The sequence below is a fragment of the Salvelinus fontinalis genome, chromosome 14 (genome assembly GCF_029448725.1).
Source record: "Salvelinus fontinalis isolate EN_2023a chromosome 14, ASM2944872v1, whole genome shotgun sequence".
NCBI classification, from domain to species: domain Eukaryota; kingdom Metazoa; phylum Chordata; class Actinopteri; order Salmoniformes; family Salmonidae; genus Salvelinus; species Salvelinus fontinalis.
In genome coordinates this window covers 46,529,602-46,536,155 of record NC_074678.1, presented here as the reverse complement: position 1 = coordinate 46,536,155, position 6,554 = coordinate 46,529,602, and positions in this window count along the sequence as shown.

The window sequence follows — 6,554 nt, the reverse complement described above, 5'->3', positions numbered from 1 at the left end:
CCAGACCTACCTGAACTCAACCATGTTGTTCCAGACCTACCTGAACTCAACCATGTTGTTCCAGACCTACCTGAACTCAACCATGTTGTTCCAGACCTACCTGAACTCAACCATGTTGTTCCAGACCTACCTGAACTCAACCATGTTGTTCCAGATCTACCTGAACTCAACCATGTTGTTCCAGACCTACCTGAACTCAACCATGTTGTTCCTGACCTACCTGAACTCAACCATGTTGTTCCTGACCTACCTGAACTCAACCATGTTGTTCCTGACCTACCTGAACTCAACCATGTTGTTCCAGACCTACCTGAACTCAACCATGTTGTTCCAGACCTACCTGAACTCAACCATGTTGTTCCAGACCTACCTGAACTCAACCATGTTGTTCCTGACCTACCTGAACTCAACCATGTTGTTCCAGACCTACCTGAACTCAACCATGTTGTTCCAGACCTACCTGAACTCAACCATGTTGTTCCAGACCTACCTGAACTCAACCATGTTGTTCCAGACCTACCTGAACCCAACCATGTTGTTCCAGACCTACCTGAACTCAACCATATTGTTCCAGACCTACCTGAACTCACCCATGTTGTTCCAGACCTACCTGAACCCAACCATGTTGTTCCAGACCTACCTGAACTCACCCATGTTGTTCCAGACCTACCTGAACTCAACCATGTTGTTCCAGACCTACCTGAACTCAACCATATTGTTCCAGACCTACCTGAACTCAACCATATTGTTCCAGACCTACCTGAACTCAACCATATTGTTCTTGACCTACCTGAACTAAACCCCATATTGTTCCAGACCTACCTGAACTCAACCATGTTGTTCCAGACCTACCTGAACTCAACCATGTTGTTCCAGACCTACCTGAACTCAACCATATTGTTCCAGACCTACCTGAACTCAACCATATTGTTCCAGACCTACCTGAACTCAACCATATTGTTCCAGACCTACCTGAACTCAACCATATTGTTCTTGACCTACCTGAACTCAACCCCATATTGTTTCAGACCCACCTGAACTCAACCATATTGTTCCAGACCTTCCTGAACTCAACCCTATTGTTCCTGACCTACCTGAACTCAACCATATTGTTCCAGACCTACCTGAACTCAACCATATTGTTCCTGACCTACCTGAACTCAACCATGTTGTTCCAGACCTACCTGAACTCAACCATGTTGTTCCAGACCTACCTGAACTCAACCATATTGTTCCTGACCTACCTGAACTCAACCATATTGTTCCAAACCTACCTGAACTCAACCATATTGTTCCAGACCTACCTGAACTCAACCATGTTGTTCCAGACCTTCCTGAACTCAACCATGTTGTTCCTGACCTTCCTGAACTTTGTCCCTTTGTGATCACTGATAGGTGGAAGTACTGGATGGTTCCTAGCCTATTCTTTGGCATATGACACAGAGTAGAAGCAGTGGAATGATGGCTGACTGCCTGACTCCACCATATCTTGGTTGAAGGACATAAAAGCTATAACACGGATCAAAAGCTATTCCTCTGAGAGTAGTCAGGATTGCAAATGTGTGCACATCCTTGTCATTTGAGTGAGAGGGAGAGAGAGAGAAACATCAGTTGGTGTCACGCTTCCAATCACAGTCAGCCTAAATATGCAGGGAGAGCTCTGCAGATTTTGTTGTGAGGATACAGAATCAATAGACCATTTATTTTTGGTATTTCCCTCAGGTAGCCTGTTTCTGGTCTCAGGTTCAGGAATGGCTGAAAATGCATAGCATTGATCTAAAATTGACCCTAGACATAGCACTGTTAGGAGATCTGGAGAGACCGGGTCAGTCAATTACTAATATACTAATACTCCCGGGTGGCGCAGTGGTCTAGGGCTAACTGCGCCACCAGAGTCTCTGGGTTCGCGCCCAGGCTCTGTCGCAGCCGGCCGCAACCGGGAGGTCCGTGGGGCGACGCACAATTTGCATAGCGTTGTCCGGGTTAGGGAGGGTTTGGCCGGTACGGATATCCTTGTCTCAGTATGTAAAATGTAATAAATAAATAAAAAATGTATGCACTCTACTGTAAGTCGCTCTGGATAAGAGCGTCTGCTAAATGACTAAAATGTAAATGTAAATGTAATACTCTTAGTGAAAGTATTTATCTTCAACACGCAATCTGTGGATTCTATTCGATTAGATAGATTGAAATTGTACGTTAAACATCACAGCATAGTTTAAAGATATGTGTTGCGTAGAAACCCGAAGTGGGTGGCCAGCAGAGATAGATGGAATGGGCTGAGGGAAGCTGAGGGTTGGGATGTGGAATTGGAGACAAGTGGGAGTGGAGTTGCTGTGTGAGAGAGAGAATGATGGTCAAAAGATAAAGGGGGGAAAAAAGTCAAAATAAAACATAATGAAAGTACATTTGAATGACACTAAGTGGCAGTGTTTTTACAAGTAATGCCGGTTTGCCTGAGGCTGATGCCGTACAGGTGTTTGTACACATGCATATACACACACTCTCATTCAAATAAAGAACACACACATACATGTAATAGTGCCAGACATGCACACAAACATATACAGTTGGCATTGCTGTTATGATTGTAGTTGTTTTAATTTTTTTGCATTGTTGTTTGCTGTTTTCTTCTGTCTTTTCCTTTTTTTCTCTTTAGTTCATTCTCTTGGTTGTTGGTGCATTGGGGGGTTCTTGGGGATGGGGAATGGTATTAATTGTATTTTTTCTTTTTTTTCTTCAGGGGGAGGGGACTGTGGAAGGGGTCTCGAATGGTTGAGGGACAGCTATTGGGAAACTGTGGGGGGTTCTTGGAGGGTTCGGGTTTCACAAGATTGTGATCATGAAAAGGGAAACTATGACATATACATGTATTTTATATCACAATCATTGTTTGTCTATGTTCTCATACTTTAATGTTTCCCCTTTCTTGTGATCTTTGTAATAAATAATACAAAATGTAAAAGTATGCAGGGAGACTTTGGGTGTTGGGTGAAACTAACACACAGTACTACACACTGGCAGACACAGGCATGCATTTACATTACGTTTGATCATTTGAGTCATTTAGCAGAGGCTCTTATCCAGACTGACTTACAGAAGCAATTTGGGTTAAGTGTCTTGCTAAAGGGATAAGAAGTAATCAGGTAGGCCTTTTTTATGACATTTCCACCAGATCAGAGAATTACATTTTTCATCTTTCATGCTGAGTGGTTAATGAGGGCTTGGCCTGGGGGGCTTTACTTGGCTCATCGCGCTCTAGCGACTCCTTGTGGCGGGCCAGGCGCCTGTCTGCTGACTTCGGTTGTCAGTTGAACAGTGTTTCCTCTGACACATTGGTGCAGCTGGCTTCCGGGTTAAGGGAGCGGGTGTTAAGAAGCGTGGCTTGGTGGGTCAGGTTTCAGAGGACGTATGACTCGACCTTCGCCTCTCCCGAGCACGTTGGGGAGTTGTAGCGATGACACAAGATCATAATTGGACATCACGAAATTGGGGAGGCAAAAAAAAAAAAAAAAAAAGAAGAATATGCTATGATGACGTCATGTTAAATTAAAAGTGGCACCACTTGTTAATTTTTAGTCAACAAGGAACTATAATTTAGCGACAAGGGAGAAATGCAATTTATCATATAATTCTGTCTGAAGGCAATTAAGTTTTTTTCTATCGCCGAGGCAACTCATACTTTATAAACACAAAGGATTTATTAGGAGGACATCAAGGTAAAGCAATGACTTCTACAGGAGGGATGAATCAACGGAAGATTGGGCCCCTGGTCAAAGGTAGTGCACTACAAAGGGGAATAGGGCGCCATTTGGGACACAGCCTAATCATCTCCCTTACATAATGTCCATGCCCCTGGGTTTCCAGGTGAACTCCATCCACGCGGCTCTGACTCGCTGGATGGTGGACCTCCAGATAGTGCCGGACCACTGCGACGACCAGGAGCGAGCCCTCCTGCCGGCGGGACCCCACACCACCGTCATCATGGAGGTTTCCCTGGAGAAACTAGCGAAGAACGCCAAGAACCTTTCCCAGAAACTGAACAACTTCTCCAAATATGTCGCCATGTAAAGCTACTGAACCAGTTCCTGGAGTTGGTCGATAAGGCCTCCGCCACATATGCCCCGCACCCAGACTTTCTATGTACAGCATGCTAACAAGGGTCCTACCATTCTCAGTGTTTTGCAGTCAAGGATGTCAATGCTAAGCTCTCTGTGTGTGTGTGTGTGTGTGTGTGTGTGTGTGTGTGTGTGTGTGTGTGTGTGTGTGTGTGTGGTGTGTGTGTGTGTGTGTGCGTGCGTTTGCCTAGCAGAGGAGTTGATGATGCCATTCTTACCCTCCTTAACATGGTCTATAGACATCTAGAGGGTTCCAAATCCCATGTTAGGGTTCTGTTTGTTGACTTTTCTTCTGCCTTCAACACAATCCAGCCCTACATTCTGGCACAGAGACTCATTCGGGACTTTTCCTTGGATGGAGGGCTAGTTTTGTGGCTGTTGGACTACCTGAGCCAACGCTCACAGCGAGTCAAAATAGGTCGCCACGTGTAGGACATACGCAATACCAACACAGGCTCTCCTCAGGGAGGTGTTTTGTCCCCACTCCTGTACATCTTGTACGCTAATAGTTGTACTAGTTCCCATCCTGACAGACACCTCGTTAAGTTTGCTGATGACACTGCCTTGATCAGCCTGTTGCATGATGATGTGGAACACCATGGCCCGGTCCTAAATGACTTTGTAGAGTGGTGTGAGGAATCACACTTGGTCCTCAATACCAACAAGACCAAAGAGATGTGCATAGACTTCAGGAAGCGTACAACACCTACCTCTGCAACATCTATCAGAGGTCAGAATGTAGAGATTGTAGAGGAACACAAATACCTGGGTGTCCTCTTGGACAATAAGCTTCAGTGGAGTAAATGTACAGACCTGATCTACAAAAAGAGCCAACAGAGACTGTACTTTCTCAAAAAGTTGGGTTCTTTTAATATAGACTGTACTATACTGACTCTGTTTAACAAATCTTTCATTGAGAGTATTTAAACTTTTTGTATTGTTTGTTGGTTTGGCAATGCCACTGTCAGCCAGAGAAATATGCTGAGAAGGATTATCACCACAGCAAGCAAGGTACTTGGAGTCAAACAGTCAGACCTGGATGAGATCTTTAAGGTCAGGGCCCTCCGCAAGGCTCACAAAATCATTTTAGACCCAAGCCACCCCCTGTACCCGGACTTTGAACTACTCCCCTCTGGGCGCAGGTATAGGGCACCCCTCAGCAGGAAAAACTACAACTAGACAATCATTTGTGCCAGGTGTGTTATCCCTCCTAAATAGCTCGGGCTAATGCCTGCCTGCCTGCCTGCCTGCCTGCCTGCCTGCCTGCCTGCCTGCCTGCCTGCCTGCCTGCCTGCCTGCCTGCCTGCCTGCCTATGCTGCTCAGAGGGAGTGTGGCGATTGGACGGAGTCCTGTCAGATCCTGCTGTCTGACGTGAAGGGCAGTTCCGTGGAGCTGTGCGTCACACTGAACTGCATCCCCCATTGCCCAGCATGTGATCTCTAGTGAGCCTGTGATAATCCTTTTACTGTGGTCCCTCTCTACCTTGCAGTTAGCCACCCAAAATGAAAATATCATCCCACTAGGCACTGATGTAAATTCAGGGATTTTTTTTTTTTTACTGACATTGTGTTTAGGTTAAACATTTCTTTTTCATTTCACATTGATGAGTGTGAGCCCCAAAAAACGCCCCAATGCATAGTGCCAACGGTAAAGTTTGGTGGAGGTGAATAAGGTGAATGCACCAATTTGTAAGTCGCTCTGGATAAGAGCGTCTGCTAAATGACTTAAATGTAAATGTAAATGTGGAGGAGGAATAATGGTCTGGGGCTGTTTTTCATGGTTCGGTCTAGGACCCTTAGTTTCAGTGAAGGGAAATCTTAACATTACAGCCCACAATGACATTCTAGACAATTCTCTACAGGTTGGGGAAGGCCCTTTCCTGTTTCCGCATGACAATACCTCCATACACAAAGCGAGGTTCATACAGAAATGGTTTGTCGAGATCGGTGTGAAAGAACTTGACTGGCCTGCACAGAGCCCTGACCTCAACCTCAGCGAACACCTTTGGTATGATTTGGAATACCGACTGCAAGCCAGGCCTAATCGCCCAACATCTAGTGGAAAGCCTCCCCCGAAGAGTTGAGGCTGTTGTAGCAGCAAAGGGGGGACCATCTCCACATTAATGCCCATGATTTTGGAATGAGATGTTCAATGAGCAGGTGTCCACATACTTTTGGTCATGTAGTATCTTGTTAAATAAAGGTTAAATAAAATGTAAAAAATAAAAAAGTTTAGGTTGTGGCTCATTGACTGCAGTTTTGGAAGTTGTCTGCAATACCTATTGATGACCAGCAGGTAGAGACGGAGAACCCATGGAGTGCTCACTAGCCGGCTCTATTATCCTACTGATAGGCCATGATGGTAACATCATTGAGCAAACCCTCGGGGGAGGATACTATTCAGCTGGATGGGGTCCTGTGTGCCTCGTTTCATTG